Source organism: Scyliorhinus canicula, chromosome 10 (assembly GCF_902713615.1).
Source record: "Scyliorhinus canicula chromosome 10, sScyCan1.1, whole genome shotgun sequence".
In the NCBI taxonomy this organism is placed as follows: Eukaryota; Metazoa; Chordata; class Chondrichthyes; order Carcharhiniformes; family Scyliorhinidae; genus Scyliorhinus; species Scyliorhinus canicula.
The window spans coordinates 81,645,047-81,665,937 of NC_052155.1; positions in this window are offsets into that span (position 1 = coordinate 81,645,047).

Here is a 20,891-nt window from a genome sequence, read left to right on the forward strand (position 1 = left end):
GAATTACAAGGTACTCTGTGATCATATTGAACTAAAGTATCTGACTTTAAAGAGAAATGCCGAGGGGTAGAGAAATGGATGATTCATGCAGAGACCTTCTTGTTCAAAGAGACTGTCAATCAAGAAAGATTCCAGTTGGAGGAAGAAGAAAAAAAATGGACTATGTTATTATACCTGTTTGCATGTGTTGTTTTTTTTTTAAATGAAAAAGTATATTTACTGTGCGCATTTCTTAATGGATAGTGAAAAGGTGAAAAATTAAACCATCTTGAAGCTGATGGTTCATTTTTTTTTTCTTGTGGGGTGGTGTCATGTGAGAGTACATTTTAAGAAATGGGTGTTTATAAATGGGTTTCTATATAAATATCTGTAGTGAGAGTACCTGTAAGAAATGGGTGTTTATTACTGCAGTGATGTCAGAGAGTGGGTGAAGCTTGGATGTCTGTCAGCTTTTTACTTTCGCTTTAGGCTTTTTGCTGCAGCGTGGGTTTGGTTTCATCTTAGTTTTGGAGAAGTTGCAATCACAGCAGGATATGTGTGAATCTCTGCAAGCCTATTAATGTCCATTTGCTGATTTCAACGGGGTAACTGTTCTCAGTAGTGACGTTAAGCCTGATGTCTTTCTGTTAAAAGATGTTTTAAGTCTTATGGATGTTAAAAAGAAAGTAAGAATTACTTAGTGTTGTATTCTTTGGGGGTTGTATTTGAATTGACGGTTGCTAAGATGTTCACTGTATGTTTTAAAAAGGTTAACTTGAGTTTATAGAATAAACATTGTTTTGCTTTAAAAAATACTTTTCCATTTCTGCTGTACCACACCTGTAGAGTGGGCCGTGTGCTCCCCATACCACAATCTCTTAAACGTAGTGGGTCAGGTGAACTCCATATTACACTTTGGGATTCTCTAAACCCTGGCCCATAAGACACCCAACTGCCCATGTCAACTGAGTTACGGCTTGGCAGCGTGTTATCATGGTCAATTGGCTTTTAACAAGCTCAGTTGAAACTTGATTAATTAAATATGTAGGACAAGCTGCAATTTCAGCACTCGTCCACTCACCCTATCATGGGGGTGATTTCAAGGATGGTCAAGAAGGTGATGAGGATGGCACTCTCATAAAATAATATTTTATGTGTTTCCCTCTCCCACTAAAAACACACCCAATTGGAGCATGTAAAATCTAGCCAATAGAGTTACCTAGGATATACAGCATAAAGCAAGACATTTGGCTAAAGCAGTCCATTCCAGTGCATATGATCCACTCAAGCCTCCTCACCCCTTTCTTTATCTCACGCATAACATTTCATTTCCCTAATATACTTATCTTGTCTCCCCTAAAATGCACCTGGAATATTCACTTTTACCCGTGATAGCAAGTTACACATTCACATGACTCTCTGTGTAAAGAACGTTTCTATTGAATTCGCTATTTGACTTTTTGGTGTCGATTTTATATTGATGGTGTTTAGTAGTGCTGTGCAGGAGTTAAGGTCACCCCTAGCATATCATCTCTGTGGGAGGGGTATGTGCGAGCAAGCAATAACTGAACACCACTACCCCCTTCCTCTCCCAACCAGCCCAGTCAGATCCAGCCCGCGGTCTCTGTACCTACTCTGCCAAAACCTTTCATAATTGCAAGGATCGCTATTTGGTCATCCCTCAGCCGTCAGTTCTCAGGAGAACAGAGACCCAGCCAATTCATTCTTTATTCATAGATATACCCACATCATCCTTGTATAGGAAATAGAGATTTTTAAAAATAATTTAGAGTACCCAATTCATTTTTCCAATTAAGGGGCAATTTAGTGTGACCAATCCACTTACCCTGCAGATCTTTGGGTTGTGGGGGCGAAAGTCACACAAACACGGGGAGAATGTGCAAACTCCACACGGACAGTGACCCAGAGCCAGGATCGAACCTGGGACCTCGGTGCCGTGAGACAGCAGTGCTAACCACTGCGCCACCGTGCTGCCCCAGGAAATAGAGCTATTTTATGTATTTGTGTTCATTAGGAATACGGTATAAGTTTGTGGTCTTAATTTGTGTTTCTGTATTTATATGTGCTAAGAAAGGGTTTTGCTTCATGATAAACAAAGGTGCCTGAAAGTATTTAGGTTTTGTTTCACTTTATACTTTACCTGTTTTGCAATGAAGGTGTTAGGCCATAAAAGCAATTACAGGGGTTAAAAAAACTAAGCTGTTGCTCAGTAACGGGAGGCATACATTGAAAAGCAAAAGCCCTTGAGTTTCAATTTGGAACCAGGTAACCCAGAGGCAGGAAGCATTCCACATAAACTGCTCGGACAGGCAGGACAATGTATAGGAACAGAAAGCCAGTTCCAAGCTAAAGAACAGAAGTCCCAGAAACCAGGAAATGGAAGAGAATATTGTCCCAGGAAGACTGTTGAATCAAACGAACAAGGAATTGTAATCTGAAGAGCAGAGAAAGGGTTCTGAATTAAGAAGACAGCAACATGAAGCAGATTTCAAGGCAGCTTGTGAGTAGCCAGACATCTGAGTTGATCCGAAGGTTGCTGACATCCAATGCAGTCTGTGAAGCAATGGTATTCTGTTGGCATGGCTGGGTACCTGAGAGATTGCATGAAAGCTCAAATGCATATGGTGATCCAGAACAGAGGAATATTGACAGGAGAGTTGAAACCCTGGACATGGATCCTTGGTGAAGCTAACCAAGAGGGTGTTGTTTGGGAGAAGATTCCAAGATGTGTTATTAGAGGAGGAATTCCGGAAACCCTTGTGTGAAAGTCAGAGTTCCAGTGAGACCAGTTGGTCACAGTATGACAAGCATCTGGGAGGAATTGAGAAATATCAAATGTAAGTTATATTGGGTGACATCTGTCACTTGGTTTTAGTGTGTGGTGTGTGTGACCACATTTTGCCCATTGGTTTACATGGTCTGTGTGCTTACTGAGAACATTAGATAGATGTTGTAACTTGTGTTATCCTTATAAGTCTGTATATACTGTAAAGATATAACTGGGGTGAAGGAGTAGTATATTGTGGATCATCTTTTCTTCTCTAAGAAATGTTTTATTCTTTTGTTAAAAATTCATCAGCTGTCCTGTGACTGTTCATCCACATATCTAAACAAAAATAAAAGTTAGGATCTATCAAGCTAGTCTCCATCCTGGGATATGACTTGTCCAGTAATAACATCAGCTGGGATAATAATACTTATAAACCTTTATTGTACACTCTCGAGTGCATCTATATCTTTTTTAAAACACTTTGACCAGATTTGCACACCATTTTCCAGGTGTGGTCTAAATCAAAGTTAAATACAAGTTTAATAATTGCTTTACTTTTTATTTCTATTTATTCCTCTTAAAAAAAAAAGAACCTAGTATATGGTTTGCTTTTCTTAATAACTGTCACAAAGTACATTGATGTTATTTGAGTGTGTATTCCAATTTGGAACACGGTTTGTGGGGCTGTATAATTTTATTTTGTTTTGGTGTGAGGAGACAAGTGAAACCCGAGTGAGAATACACAGCCTAATCATTGTGTAATTATTAAAGACCATAGCTACCATACAATACAGAAATGATACTCAAATCTGGGAACCATTATTTGTCTGGTCCAGCAAAGATATTTTAAAACTGCCTTGGCTCTGAAGACTTAAAAGCTTGTTTACTGTAAAATTGGCTTTCAGGCTTGTTTGCTGGAAACTGGCCTGTCTGCTTTCTGAGACTGCTAGATGTTAACTGCCTGTCCTGGTTTCTCAGGGTATGGGCAATTATACCTTTGTTCTTCTTCGATTATGCCTTCTTTGTATTCGGCTGTCTGCCCCCATCAACTTCCTTGACTATACAGTAACGTATGTATATCTCAGGAGCCTTTCCAATTGTCTATAATCTGTTTCTCTTTCATTCGCTGTTAACACTTATTATCTAAACTGCAGTCCTAAACTTGTTATCGGGAGCCGCTTGGAACAAAGATGGCTACTCACCTTCTCGGGTCCCTGCAGCAGTCATTCTGCCAGGTTCACGTTTTTCAGAAGGAGCATTAATCGGCATCAACGTAATCACTTTTAGGGTCAGCGGTTAGTTCATGGGAGGCCATTGGATATGAGGTGGCTCCCGCTAATTATATGGAAATCGGTCTCAATTGGTGATTATTGGTTCCTCGCCACATTATGACGGTATCTCGATTTCGCCTATGGGTGCAGGCTGGTTGAATCGCCGATTTGGCGCCCGGCTCTGATTTAGTTTTGGCCTCTCCTGCTATTCACCAGCCTCATCACGCTCTCACTCGAGCGCAACGAGACCACTAAATCGTGCCCCTACTCTCTGCTTTCTGTTTTGAGGCAGCCAGCAATCCATTCTACTGCTTGTGAATTGTCTCTGCATTCACAGACCTTATTCATTAGTAATTATGTAATATCTTATTGAGGTCTGTTGAGAATCTAGATAAATCACGTTTACTGCATTTCCCTTGCCTGCTGCGTTCAGAAAAATCAACAAGGTTGGTCAAGCATAGTTTTCCTTTTTGAAATCTATGATGGCTAAACATTATTCTACTTTAGTTTGTTATATTCTACTATTCTCTCCTTTCATAGGGTTTCCACTATTTTTCCTGTGACCAATATTAATAACAAACGCACTAGACATATTCTATATCCTTCTTGAAAAGGAATAATGTTAGTGACCTATCAGTGCTCTGGGACTACACTGTTCTCTGACAAATTATTAAAATGTGCCATTTCTTCATTATATTTATTTTTAATGTGCAGATCAGAGGTTTAGCCTCTTTAAATTTAACATGTAACCTTGTTCTATTTTAAATGCAGTTAGCTCCTTTCAAATCTTGTCATGTCCAGCTATCCTGTTTCCCTGGAAACTCAGAAGGTCTATTTATAAGACAGGACTAGCTCTAGCTTGGATTTTTAATAGTCCACTATAATAATGATTCAATAATATAACTGATGAGATTGAAACATTACATTCCTTTTCATACTTTTCTTCAAAAATGTAATCTGCAATGCCGAAATGTATGTACGCTACCAAAATAGTCCCCCGTCCCGAAAAAGGCATTGGCTGCTCTAAATATGAATGCATCATATTTTACTGTAAATGATTTGGTCTTGTTTTGACAGCAGTTATGCTATTTTGCAGCATGTAAAAATAAAGTTAAAATTAATTTACAGCTTTTAACAGTGACAAAGGGAAGGAAATGGGTTTGTCTGACCAGTCCCGGAGGTTTTGGTGGGGTTGGAACATCAAGCTAAGGCTATGCTGTGCCCAGTAAAGGGGCCGCGAGGAACTCAGCAAGTCAGATAGGTAAAGAAGGATCGAAAACCAGAAAGTTGTTCAAAAATATCCACAGTAAAATAAAGTTATAAGAATGGAACTTGAAAGAGAAATAAAAATGGAGTGATACAAGGTGATGTAAGCAACAAACCTAATGGAGTTATTCAGTGCTTTGCTCTCCTAAACCAGCAGTGGAAATTGCAGCAAGTTCATGTGGAAATATTGCTGGCATGCAACCATGATTTTGTACTCATTTTAACAGATGATAATCAGCGAGTGCATGCGCAACAGATCCCAGCGTTTCCCTTTTATATCAGAATTAATACCTCTGCTCTTATTATCTGTATTTTGATCCCTCACCGAGGCTTTAAATTCAGACATAGAAGAGGTAACATGTACATCTCTCACATCACTCCACCTCCCAACTATGCACCCACATTTTCACAGCCAAAGGGTGGAATTTTCCATTCTGCAGATTAAGTCTGGTGGGAGTTGGGAAAGTCACCATGATTCTTGTTGGGTGGCAGGATGGGTGAAAGCACGTGATCTTCTCCTTTCCAGCTCATTAATTATGTATCAGTCAGGAGCTTGGTGAATCCCTCAGCGGGGTGAGTAAGAAGTTGTCTTCTCCACACTTACCACAAAGGGTTGAAGGTCCTGGCACCATTTTTAAACAGCATTTGGACAGACATTCACTCCTAGCAGGCTGGGAGCTCCACATTACTCCTCCAGAGTCCTTGTGACCATAGCTTATATTGGAGAAACTCACAGAAGTGAGCAACCACACCCTGGGACATACGAAGGTGCCTCCAAAATTGCTTTTTGTTTATCTCTGAACAAGAACATCATCCGCAATACGCCCATAGATGGGCCAATGCTTGCCCTTGCAATGGTCCATGTTCACCAGTCACATAACCTTATTGCTGCCTCTTGCTGCTCAGACCCTTGTTCCTCCTGGCATCATCTGCCTGCCTCAGTGGATGTGTAAACAAATTGAAGTGATACATTAAGTGAGCATGTCCTTGACAGGTTCCTTTCTATCTCAAAGCCAATCGGGTGGTCACCGTCTAAACATAGCATGTCAACCTCACCACTTCAGGTAAAGGACATCCTGAACAACCAGAGACGGGTTTCCCTCCCATTCATACATGAATGGGCATGGAGACATTGCTCTTTGACCAGGGTGATGAGAGCCATGTGCAAGAAGACTTACGCGGACACTTTTCCACTAGTTTTCATTACCCTTGAAACTCTTCAGAGAGACCATTGCCTTGGCAGCATAGAAAGCCTAGCCACATGATACCTTGTCAACTATGACCATTCACACGGGAGGATGGAGGTTTGGAGTTACATGTTGGTTGCCCTCCACCAGCCATACCTCTTGGAGGCATTCACCTCCCTTCCTCACTCTCTTCATTCCTCCTTGAGTCAGGAACAAACCTGCTGCCTTGTGGACTTTAGCATAGATAGGAGAACATAAGTGAACATGGTTGACATCCATATAAATAATAAATAAAAGCAAATTACTGTGGATGCTGGAATCTGAAACAAAAGGGAAAACGCTGGAAAATCTCAGCAAGTCTGGCAGCATCTGTAGGGAGAGAAAAGAGCTAACGTTTCGAGTCCGAAAGCTTTGACAAAGAGTCATCGGACTCGAAACGTTAGCTCTTTTCTCTCCCATGGTTGACATCCAGTTACTTTCCATCTATCTGATGTGAAGCTGTTGGCACAAGTTTACATTGGACATTTCCATATGTGTCTTTCATAATAGAGACAGAGCAGGGACAAGAGGAAATAACGCAGAATGATGTTGTACTGGAAGAAAAACAAACTAGGAGCTTGCCTTTCACCAAAACCTACAGAGCATGCTGCTCCTGCAATGATGTTTCCAAAGTGCTTTGTTTGACCAGTAAATGGTACAGTAAAAGATTGAGAAGGAAGTTTTCAAACTCAACCTCAAACGTCCTACAAACGTAAAAACATTGGGCAGAGTTTTATGGTTCCCTGTCAAAGGGTTTATTGGTGGGATGGGGGCGTCCAGGAGTTTCCATAGGTGACATTCCTGTCACCCTCCCCAACCTGTCCACAATTTAAGTGGCCTCAATAGTGAGGTTCCCGGGAAGAGTTCAGAAGCAGGGGAAACCCGGACTGGTTACCCTGGCTGGGTCATGGGTATGAAGGGAGTGGGAAGCATCTCCCTCAAGGGCTTCCTATCCACATTGGGTGCTCCCCCAATGTCTGCCCCATGAATACTCCTTCACTCATGGCCTCTCCATTAAGACCCCCTCAGCCCTCTCATCACTAATCAGTGAGGTGGGACCTCCACCCGAGTGTGGGATGAAGCCTCATCTCCGTGGAGCATTGAGTGCCAGAGAGAGAGCCAGGATGACCCCTGCCATATCCTGACCACCTGGGAGTCTCCACTGGCCTGGAAGCCCCCACCCCTCCTCCAGGTGTCATTATGCCCGGCCCATGTTTTTGTGGATCAGTATTATACGGCGGTCTGATGAGGTTTCCAGGTGTGGCCAATGAGAGCGATATTCAGATCACAACGACTTGAGGAGGTGTATTGGCCTCATCCCAACACCAAGTCAGGCTTGAGGAGGCTGCTGAATGGGGCCCACATACATTCTTCAGTATTTGAAGAGCTGTGAATGGTGTTGAACATTGTTCAATCATCATCAAACATCCCCATTCTGCCCTTATGATGGAGGGAAGGTTAATGAAGCGGCTGAAGATTACTGGGTTGAGGACACTACCGTGAAGAACTCCTGCAGCGACTTTCTGGGACTGAGATAATTGACCTTCAACAACCACAGCTATCTTAAGAATATAATGGAGTATAACGTGGGAAAATGTGAATTTGTCCACTTTGGCAGGAAGAATAGAAAAACAGTATATCATTTAAATCGAGAGAGATAGCAGAACTCAGTGGTACAGAGGGATTTGGATGGCCTGGTACATAAATCACAAAATGTTGCATGTAGGTAGAGCAACAAGAATAGAATAGACATTTATTGCAAGGAGAATGGAATATAAAAGTAGAGATGCTCTACTGCAGCTGTACAGGACCTTGGGGAGACTATAAGCGGCACGATACCCCGACCCTGGCGTCAAAATCATCACAAACTCCTCCAGCGTCGGTCCGACTAGAAGTAACGGAATTCTCTATACTTCCAGGGGCTAGGTGGACGCCGGAGGGGTTGGCGCCCGCCAACCAGTGCCGAAGAGACTGCGCGAGTCTGCGCATGCGCCAAAGGGCCAGCGTGGTCCTGCGCATGCGCGGAACCGCCGCCATATTCTGCCGCATGCGCAGGGGGGTGTCTTCTCTGCACCAGCCATGGCGGAGCCCTGCAGGGGCCAATACGGAAGGAAGAAGTGCCCCCACGGCACAGGCCCGCCCGCAGTTCGGTGGGCCTCGATCGCGGGCCAGGTCACCGTGGGGGCCCCCCACCGGGTCGGATACCCGCGCGCCCCCCTTGGCTCAGGTAGTAATCTGGAGATTGTTATCTTTGTGGTTCTTCTTTTTAATGTGACACCTAACTGCTGACATTGCCTCCACAGAACCTGTTTCAATGTTCTATCAATATCGTTGCTCCCTACATGGACTTCGAGAACTGGTACTTTCCTTTCCCGCTCAGTTCCTCTGAAGCCGAAATGAGTTATCCAGAAACTTGGCACCAGGTAGGCAACTCAGCCATCGAGATTTTGATCCAGGCCACAGAGAACATTGTCTATTCCACTAACTATACTATCTCCAACTATGACCACATTTCTCTTTTCTTCTACACAATGGTTCCCTGTAGCACAGCGCTATGGTCAGTTTGCTCACAGAATTTACAGTGCAGAATGAGGTCATTCAACTCATCGAGTCTGCACCGGCCCTTGGAAAGAGCACCCTACTTTAGCCCACACCTCCACCCCTATCCCTGTAACCCAGTAACCTCACTTAACCTTTTTGGACATTAAGCGCAATTTATCATGGCCAATCCACCTAAACTGCACATCTTTGGACTGTGGGAGGAAACATGAGCACCCGGAGGAAACCCACGCAGACACGGGGAGAACGTGCAGACTCCGCACAGACAGTGACCTAAGCCGGGAATCGAACCTGGGACCCTGGAGCTGTGAAGCAACTGTGCTAAACACTGTGCTACCGTACTGCCCTCATCCTCCCTACAGTCCCCATTCTCGTCCACACAGGGAGCAAAATTCTCGAACCTGTTGGTCAAGAGCAGGGGCTGAGGCTCCAGCTCCTTTTAGGTCCCTCTACCTGCCTCACTCGTAGTAACACCCACCTGTTGCTAACTACTGACTGAATTTACGGTAGTTAGTCTATGGGGTTTGACTGCCTCCTGAAACACAGAATCCAGGTAACTCTCCCTATCCCTCAAAGAACAAAGAATAAAGAAAAGTACAGCACAGGAACAGGCCCTTCAGCCCTCCAAGCCTGTGCCGACCATGCTGCCCGACTAAACTACAATCTTCGACACTTCCTGGGTCCGTATCCCTCTATTCCCATCCTATTCATGTGATTGTCAAGATGTCCCTTAAATGTCACTATCGTCCCTGCTCCCACCACCTCCTCTGGCAGTGAGTTCCAGGCCCCCACTACCCTCTGTGTAAAAAACCTTCCTCGTACATCTACTCTAAACCTTGCCCCTCGCAATAATTGACCCCTCTACCCTGGGAAAAGCCTCTGACTATCCACTCTGTCTATGCCCCTCATAATTTTGTAGACCTCTATCAGGTCACCCCTCAACCTCTGTATTCCAGTGAGAACAAACCGAGTTGATTCAACCGCTCCTCATAGCTAATGCCCTACATACCAGGCAACATCCTGGTAAATCTCTTTTGCACCCTCTCTAAAGCCTCCACATCCTTCTGGTAGTGTGGCGACCAGAATTGAACACTATACTCCAAGTGTGGCCTAACCAAGGTCCTATACAGCTGCAACATGACTTTCCAATTCTTATACTCAATGCCCCGGCCAATGAAGGCAAGCATACCGTATGCCTTCTTGACTACCTTCTCCACCTGTGTTGCCCCTTTCAGTGACCTGTGGACCTGTACACCTAGATCTCTCTGACTTTCAATATTCTTGAGGGTTCTACCATTCACTGTATATTCCCTACCTGCATTAGACCTTCCAAAATGCATTACCTCACATTTGTCCTGATTAAACTCCACCTGCCATCTCTCCGCCCAAGTCGCCAAACGATCTAAATCCTGCTGTATCCTCTGACAGTGCTCATTGCTATCCGCAATTCCACCAAACTTTGTGTCGTCTGCAAATTTACTAATCAGACCAGTTACATTTCCTCCAAATCATTTATATATACTACGAACAGCAAAGGTCCCAGCACAGATCCCTGCGGAACACCACTAGTCACAGCCCTCCAATTAGAAAAGCACCCTTCCATTCTTACTCTCTGCCTTCTATGACGTATCCAGTTCTGTATCCACCTTGACTGTTCACCCCTGATCCCGTGTGACTTCACCTTTTGTAACAGTCTACCATGAGGGACCTTGTCAAATGCCTTACTGAAGTCCATATAGACAACATCCACTGCCCTACCTGCATCAATCATCCTTGTGACCTCTTCGAAAAACTCTATCAAGTTAGTGAGACACGACCTCCCCTTCACAAAACCATGCTGCCTCTCACTAATACGTCCATTTGCTTCCAAATGGGAGTAGATCCTGTCTCAAAGAATTCTCTCCAGTAATTTCCCTACTACTGACGTAAGGCTCACCGGCCTGTAGTTCCCTGGATTGTCCTTGCTACCCTTTCTAAACAAAGGAACAACATTGGCTATTCTCCAGTCCTCCGGGACATCACCTGAAGACAGTGAGGATCCAAAGATTTATGTCAAGGCCTCAGCAATTTCCTCTCTCTCCTCCTTCAGTATTCCGGGATAGATCCCATTAGGCCCTGGGCACTTATCTACCTTAATATTTTTCAAGATGCCCACACCTCATCTTTTTGGATCTCAATGTGACCCAGGCTAACTGCACAGCCTTCTCCAGACTCAACATCCACTAATTCCTTCCCTTTGGTAAATGATGATGCAAAGTATTCATTTAGTACCTCACCCATTTCCTCTGGCTCCACACATAGATTCCCTTGCCTATCCTTCAATGGGCCAACCCTTTCCCTGGCTACCCCCTTGCTTTTTATGTACGTGTAAAAAGCCTTGGGATTTTCCTTAACCTTATTTGCCAGTGACTTTTCGTGACCCCTTCTAGCCCTCCTGACTCCTTGCTAAAGTTCCTTCCTACTTTCCTTATATTCCACACAGGCTTTGTCTGTTCCCAGCCTTCTAGCCCTGACAAATGCCTTTTTCTTTTTGATGAGGCCTACAATATCTCTCGTTATGCAAGGTTCCAGAAATTTATCCTTCTTCCTCACAGGAACATGCCGGTCCTGAATTCCTTTCAACTGACACTTGAAAGCCTCCCACATGTCAGATGTTGATTTACCCTCAAACATCTGCCTCTAATCTAGGCTCTTCAGTTCCCGCCTAATATTTTTATAATTAGCCTTCCCCCAATTTAGCACATTCATCCGAGGACTACTCTTATCCTTGTCCACCAGCACTTTAAAACTTACTGAATTGTGGTCACTGTTCCCAAAATGCTCCCCTACTGAAACTTCTACCACCTGGCCAGGCTCATTCCCCAATACCAGGTCCAGTACAGCCCCTTCCCTTGTTGCACTGTCTACATATTGTTTTAAGAAGCCCTCCTGGATGCTCCTTACAAACTCTGCCCCGTCTAAGCCCCTAGCACTAAGTGAGTCCCAGTCAATATTGGGGAAGTTGAAGTCTCCAATCACAACAACCCTGTTGTTTTTACTCTTTTCCAAAATCTGTCTACCTATCTGCTCCTCTATCTCCCGCTGGCTGTTGGGAGGCCTGTAGTAAACCCCCACCATTGTGACTGCACCTTTCTTATTCCTGATCTCTACCCATATAGCCTCACTGCCCTCTGAGGTGTCCTCCCGTAGTACACACTCCTCATGTGTTACAATATCTGAAGGTCGGACACCATCTAATCAACTCTGAGCTGAAGCTCCTGTAGCAACCAACATATTCTACAGTCACTATGGGGTGCACCGGCTCCCACATGCTGCAGCTACAGCACATAGCCATGTCCCCATTTCATTTAATTAGATTTTAAATTAATTTTTAATTTTACTTTCGACTTTTAGTTTTCACGGTGTAATTTTTCCTACCTCTTTCAATCTTAAACCTACTCAGAAAAGCTAGATCAACCAATCAACCTACGGCTTTCCTGTGATGTCATTGTTCACTTTGTTTTCAACTGGAACCACTACATTGGCAGAGGAAGGCCTGGGCCTGGAGAAGGACGGCCTGGGTCTGGTGGAGGAAGGCCTGGGTCTGGTGGAGGACGGCCTGGGTCTGGTGGAGGACGGCCTGGGTCTGGTGGAGGACGGCCTGGGCCTGGCGGAGGTTGGCCTGGGCCTGGAGAAGGACGGCCTGGGCCTGGCGGAGGACAGCCTGGGCCTGGCGGAGGACAGCAAGGGGCTTGAACCAAATCTGGACAAAGAGGGGGAGAGGATTAGGGGAGGGTGACTGAGGCGTGATATGCTGACATGAATAGTACATATGTGATTATATGGTCATAGGCCAGAAAGCTTCCAGTTAGAAACATTGTGAGCTTGCTTACAAGTGTGGTTTAATGGTTGCAAGGCATTAGATTTCCGAGTCCATGGATTGCTAATGGTGTTGAACATTGTGACCTTGACAACCCCATGAAAGCTCTGCAAGGCCAATTAACACCTTTTTTTCTGTGTGTGCTGCGCAGGTGAACGGTGATCTGCTGACCCTGCCAGGCCTGAGGGGCCAACACTTGTCTCCGAGGACAAAGAAGGAATCTCGGAGTGTGCAGCATCACATCTTCTCCCTGCATCAAGTACCAATGCGGATACTGCCATCTCGGCAGGAATACGCACGTCAGGACAAGGGCAATCTGATGAAGGCACTTCACATTTGCACATGCAGCTGCCAGAGAGTGCAGTGGGTTAGGCCTTGGGCAGTGAGAGGAGTGTTTGAGATGATCCAAAGACTGAATCCAAGTCGGCTGATGAGACATGAGGTGGCAAATACTGGAGGTTGCATTCTCCAGCCTGGATGGTGGAGGTGTCTATCCAGGCCATATGCATGGTAATCAGCTACTCCTCAGATTGGCTCATGTACTGAAGGAGCAAATCCAGCATATTGCTAATGCAGTTGTGGGTATGTGCTCTGATCTGCACACCATCATCCTGGCTCTCAGCCCAGGAGCCCAGACCTAAAGCGACAGTGTGACTGGGAGCCTGTGCACTGAGTGAATTCCTGGGACCTCAATGGAAGACAGGTAGGACCTATGATCCTCGTATCACAGAATGAGCTTGCACCTTCTGGATGCACTTTGTTGGGCACTTCCGATGGGCAGCCTCTCCTCCTCCTGTCCACCATTGGCACAGTCCTCTTCAATTGCCACAACAGCAGAAGCTCCTGCTGCATCTCAGTAGGGCCCACCTCCCTTCCAGCGCAGCAGTGGGGCGGGGGGGGGGGGGGGGGGGAGGGGGGGGGGGCGGGGGGGGGGGGGGGGGGGGCATTGTTCTGGAGCACACGGAAAATAACTAAGAATATTAGTTTTGTACATGTGATCAATAGATGTGAGATGTGCCATAGTAAATATGTTAATGAATCTTCAATTCACTATCCTGAATGCAAAGGTTCCATTTATCTGTAAGTACTCTCGGAATTTTATTGAGAAAAGATTTCTGAATTGTCAGTAGTCAACGTCGATCAAGATGCAACAATTCAAAGATGTGCAGGTTAGGTGGATTGGCCATGATCAATGCACGGGGATGGGCTGTAGCCACCGAAGTTGGCCATTCCTTCAATACAAAATGGAGGAACGCAAAGCTTGCAGGGTAAAATGGACAAAGTTTGCAGCACAAGCAGGCTGCACCAAGCCAATGTGTATTCGGTCTGCTAAGAGAGCAGACAGCACCGAAACGAACATTCTGCATACTAATGAGGCAATCTCCGGGATAGTTAACATAGTAATGGAACGATCCCAGGGGCAATGGACACAAATAGGGAAGTGATTGCAACAGTGTATGGGAAACCAGACACCCCGGCACCAGCGGGGTTCGAAAACAAAGCACCTGAAGGCCCGCCCAGTAGCCGAGAGATAGCCTCAGTATTGGGGGGATTCAAACAAATCGATTGGGAAGAGACCCAATCGATTCCCAGCAGGTAAAGGGTCCGCCCAAAAGGGCGTGAAGCCCTAGGACCTATAAAAGACAGGTCCCAAACTTAGTTTGTTCTTCTTGACCAGCCCTCCTCTCTGGACCAGCCCTCTCGACCAGCCTTTTACCGACGAAGACCTTGACCAAGAGAGAGGAGAGGTTTGGGACAGCAGCCGCCAGCAAGTAAGTGTCTCACAACGATCGCTACCAGAGATAGACACTCCTGACCCCTTTTTAACCCATACCAACCTGATGTCTGCAGACCAGTGCAGAGCAAGAGGCCTTGTCCCCTGATCCGGCAGTTCCCTTTAAGATAAGTATTGGTTTATTTAGTGGTAGGAATAGTTTAGTCATCTTAGCGTGTGCATGAGTAGATTATAATTGTAATATAATAAACTCATTTGTTTGAACTTACTAATTGGTGTATGGTTTTATTGCTTTGAACTTGACCTTGAAACTTGTGGCGGTATCTTAACGATACCTGGCGACTCCAGAGCTAAATAACGAAACCGAGCCAAATTGAGTGTTAAGCACACTCACCCAGAACGAGCAACAGGGGCGGGGAATGTGCCTTGGTAAAGTGCTCATACAGAAGATCGGTGCAGACTTGTTGGGCTGAATGGCCTCCTTCTGCACTGTAGGGGTTCTATAAATTCCTAAGGAATCGAGGCAGGGATTGTGCTGACAGGAACTTCTCAGTAAGCTTGCAGTGAAGATGGAATGACATTGAGACAAAGGAAATACATACATCAAAGAGTGCCAGAATGGCTGACCTACTGGAACCTCTGGTTTATTAAGGCCTCTCTTATTAAGGCCATCTGTGCACTCCAATATAGGGTTTTTCTCTTCTCTATTAAGGAGTTCTCACACCTCCTCTTCACTCTCATAATCAGAACAGGAATGCCTGGAAAGAAGGTTGTGATGACCACAGACAGGTAAGGCTCCGATAAGTCAGGGAATAGTTGGAGAGCCTAGCAAAGATGGAAAGCAGAGGGGTGGGTTTTGGAAGGCAAGAAGGGAGGAACAAAGGGGAGGGGGTGACATCTTGGGGGACTGTCCCGATGTACACCGAGCACCCCCCAATTGATAATCCCCCCACTGCAGGGGTTCAAGAAGGCAACACATCACCACCTTCTGAAGGGAAACTAGGGATGGGCAATAAATGCTGGCTGAACCAGCGACGCCCACATCCTGTCAATGAATGATAAAAAACTCTTCCTCCCTTCCTTTTAGAAAAATAGTCTTTTCTCTCTGGCCCGCTTGCCACTACCCGGTGTTTTATGGCAGTGGAAGCAGAGTGAGGCTCTTAATTGGCATTCAAATGGGCATTTAAGGGCCTCAAAAGGCCTAAGGGCAGGCGATCCGGAGTGTGCCTTACCCACCCACCATATTGTGGGAAATAGGTTGGGGTGGGGCGGGAAGGAGATGAACTGGGCATACTGTAGGTTTTAGATACATAAATTATCTTAACCCCTAGGTATACAATCATTTGACTTCAAATGAACCCAACAAAATCCAATAAATTGTCTGGTTTGAACAAGATATAACCATAAAGCAAAATAGATTCTCGAATAGTAAATTAAAAGAGAACATTTAAAGTATATTGACCAGCACAAAATAGACTTTACAGCTTCAAATGTTTGATGAGGTGGCTGTAAAGTTGTCCTCCTATTCCTTTGTTGACAGCAATTCTTTCAAGTTCTGCCTTGGGAGCATTTAGCACTTGACTAGCTAGCAAAGATTTTGTTCAAAGCCTTTAGTTCTATCCCCTAAATTATCAATACCTCATCTCTGGCCATGTCTGTGTAATTTCATAATTGGTTAGTTTAATTGTTGGTTTGTTTTAATTGGAGTTTGACTGGCTACGTGAATCATCCCTTGAAAGGACAATGCATCTTTTGAAGTGTCTTACCTGACTTTGCACAATTATTTATTGTCCGTTTGCCTTTTGCCATATTTAGCCCAACATATCCCAGCGATACTCATCCAAAATGGACATACCAAAATATAGTGTTTAAATTCATAAGATTTTAAATCCAGCTTGATTAATTACTAATTCTTCAACTGTAACTTAATTGAGGTACACTATTTGGTCAATCATCGGTTTCTGGCTGGTTCCACATGATGTAATAACTCTTAATTAATGCATGTAAATAACTATAAAGTACAGAGCACAGTACAGCCTCTTATCTCAGTGATAGCACAAAGAGGTTAGTTTATAACTTAAAATTAACCTAAAAATAAATGGAGTTACTCTAAAATGTGGTACCAGGACTTACTCACAATCAACCATATTTTACATGCCCCCACCCCTGCCAAAAACACGCCCTGTGGGTCAACCATAAAATCCAGCTTTATATTTCCAATGAGGTTTGCTTGATATACATTCAGAGGGCTTGGAATGAACACTGTAAACTCACATTCTCCAACAACAACAATTTGCATTCATATATTACCTTTAACTTCACCGGAACAATGGAGGGTTAATTTACAAGGAAATCCCTTAATTAAAGACTGTGCAGATGAAATAGATTATGATGGCTTTCTTTTTCTCCTACCATCGATACACAGAGTGCAATTTTCCCACTGCATTGCACCCAGTATGATCCCATTACACTGGCTGCATAGCGGGAGACGCCACAAATTGGTTTTGCGCTGAGCTGCGGGCAATGCACTCCACCTGATGCAATCCGGATCACGCCCTCACTGGGAGCGATCCAGGTTAGCATTGTTAAATGAGTCATTAGCGTATTTAAATATGCACAGCCCGTTCAAGGCCGCAGTCTCCTGGCTACCGGTATTTTCCGGCCCCGCCAGCGAGGCCTCACACCGGTGAAAATTAATTCTGGTCTCCAGAATCCGAGATCAGGTGCGATGGCCACACCAGGGGACTTGGAGGCCATTGGAGCCCCTCCTGGTGGTTGGGAACAGGCTGGTACCTTGGCAATACCAACCTGGTAGTGCCCATCTGGAACTGCAGGGGTGCCAGGGGGTGAAAGGAGACCATGGTCATGAAAAGGGGGCTGAAGGGGATGTGAAAAGTGGAAGGGTTGAAGGGAGGGTATGAAGGAGATTTATGAAGGATAGGTGGGATGAAGGGGACTTGAAATGGATGGAATGAAAGGAAGGGGGCAGAGAGGGGGGGCTTAAAGGTGGGAGCCCTCAGCACCCCATAATGGGATACGTTCTCTTGAGGGGAGGGGGTGATTCCCTGATACCTACGTGGATGGATGGGTGTGGAGCCATGTCATCCTCATGCTTGGGCAATGTGGGGGTGGGGTCATGCAGGCTTTTAGTGATGGGGGAGATTGCCCCTCTGGGGTCAAGGGTTGGGGGTGTTGCCCATGTTTTTAAGTAATTGTATTTTGTTTTTATTTATGCACTGATTTGTTCATTGAAAATGTCATTTAATAAATATCATGTAGTGTTTTCTAGCAGTTAGCATCTCAACTGGTCATGATATAGAATCACCAAGTGGTCATGATATAGAATCACCAATATAATTGTAACATGAATCTGATCTAGCACAGTACCAATGAACATACATACCAACATACACATTCGTGTACCCGAACAGGCGCCAGAGTGTGGCAACTAGGGGATTTTCACAGTGACTTCATGTAAGCCTACTTGTGACACTAATAAAGATTATTATTATTAGGAGCAGGGGTTTCATTAGAACACGGCTTGTTGAAATGCTTTGTTGTGGCAGGATAATGAGGAGGATTACCGGTGATGTTTTAAATGTTTCTTCTCAACATTTTATACTTTAGGAAAAATATAGAAAATGAAAATTCTGTGACAGTCAGTTGAGTAGCAGAAATATGCCTAACGAATACTATCCCGTCAAACTGAACACTGCTGAAATTTGACAACTTCACCATTATCTGATTCTTCTCCTGTCTTATCCCGGGAGGGCAATATGTGGGTATGCCATTCCTGTTTAAATCGTGAGAATCCAAAATCAATGAGTCACTCTCATTTAATTCTGTTCATAAGTAGTTTCAACTCCTGAGCCTTTTTGTTCTTTGATAATTTTCAGCACCGGTGACAGCGCCAGCCAGCTGAATATGATGCACAGGCTTTTATTTCTGGGTCTGCATCTAAGAAACATCAGATTGGCTTTGCACAGCGAATGTCAGAAAATCAGACTCTGTGATATTTCTTATGTTGGAAACAGCAGTAAATATGAGTGTTGCACTCTCCCAAATTCCCAGAGTGTCTTGTACCATTGTGTAAGGATGCAGGTACTCCACAAATACAGTGCTGCCGTTGTACAAACCTCCATTTGAAATAAGGCCAACTTAGGTCTGCATCCTCATACAACTCAGCAGGAATACTTATAAGGCAGCACTAGTCCTTCTTTAGACTTTCTGTAGCACAGTCTAATTAATAATACAACTATTACGGCAGGATAGTATATTCCTTTTTGCAGACATGGTGACAATAGTATTGTCACTGGTAGAGCAATCCAGAGGCTTAGGTTAATGCTCTGGGCACACAGGTTAAAATCCCATCACGCCAGATGGTGGAATTAAAATTTTATTTTAAAATACAATTAATAAATAAGAAAATCTGGAATTGAAAGTTTAGCCTCAGTAATGGTGCCATGAAACGATCATCAATTGTAGTATAAACCGACCTGGTTCACGAATGTTCTTCAGGGAAGGAAATCTGCCGTCCTTACCTGGTCTGGCAAACTGCTACACTAAAATCAAAAAGGAATAATACTGAACAGTCCACTTGGCATTGATTTAGTCGCCAGCAATTACAATGGAGGGGAAGGCCCACGAATATCCCTATCCCCAATGAATGGGGAGCCCAGCACATCAGTGCAAAAGACAAGGCTGAAGCATTTACAACCATCCTCAGCCAGAAGTACCAATTGAATTATCCGTGTTCGCCTCCTCCTGAGGTTCCCAGCATCATAAATGCAAATATTCAGCCTATTCATTCCAGCTGTTAATGAGCAGCTGAAGGCACTGGATACTGCACAGGTTACTGGGTCCTGACAATAGTTCAGCAATAGCCCCGAAAATAGACCTTTGTTAAAAATTAATTTATGGGATGTGTGGGTTGCTGGCTCGGCCAGAAGTTATTACCCATCCCTAGTTGCCCTTCAGATGGTGGTGGCATGTTGCCTCTAGCCAAGCTGTTCCAGTACAGGTACAACACTGGCATCAACTCCACAATGTGGAAAATGACCCTGGGACAAAACAGGCTAAATCCAAGCTGGCCAATTACCACTCCACCAGTCTACTCTTGATCATCAGCAAAACGATGAAAGGTGTCATTGAGAGTGCAATCAAGTGGCACTTAATCAGCAATTATCTGCTCACCAATTTTCAATTTGCATTCCATCAGATCCACTCAGCTCCTGACCCCATTACAGTCTTAATCCAAACATGGACAAGAGGAGATGAAGTCCACAGGTGAGGTGAAGTGACTGCAGTTGACACCAAATGTGGCATCAGCCCTTGCAAAAATGGAGTCAATGGGAATCAGGGGGAAAATTCTCCAGATTATATCATACCTAGCACCAAAGGAAGATGGTTGTGGTTGTCGGAGGGGAGGTGAGGGGAAGATGTGTTTGATGCTAGAGTTAACAGAAGTGGAAAACGATCCTTTGAATGCAGAGACACATCTTCTCCTTTCCCCCTGTCAGCATTCAGTACTGACCACTACCTCTGTTACACCCCGTTCCACTCCTCCATCATCTCCAACTCTCGTCCCTTCCTATGGACCATTGCAGAATGTGCAACACCTGCCCACTTACTTCTTCCTTCCTCACCATCCAAGGCCCCAAACACTCCTTCCAGGTGAAGCAACATTTCACTTGCACCTCCTTCTATTTGACCTGCTGTATTTGCTGCTCCCAAGTGATCTCTTCTACATTGGGATTGAGGAAACTAAACGCAAACTTGGTGACCACTTTCTGGAACATCTTTGCTCAGTCCACAAGCATGACCCTAACCTTCCTGTCGCTTGCCAATTCAACTTAGCACCTTGTTCTCATGCCTACATGGCCATCCTCCAGAGAAGCCCAATGCAATCTGGAGGGGCACAACCTCATCTTCCGATTAGGCTCATTACATTCCTCAGGACTGAACATTCAATAACTTTAGCCTGTGGGCTTGCTCCACATCTTGACCCTTTGTTTTAATATCCAAAAAACTTATTTAAAATCCCAATACAACCTCCCCCACGCACCACTCCCTCCCTCCCTCCCTCCCTCCCTCCCTCCCCCCGGGCCATCTGTTACTTGTTCTTACATTATGCTTTCATTGAGCACTGACCTTTATTCTCCCATTAACACATTCATATATGTTACATTTATGCAGCTATTAGCGC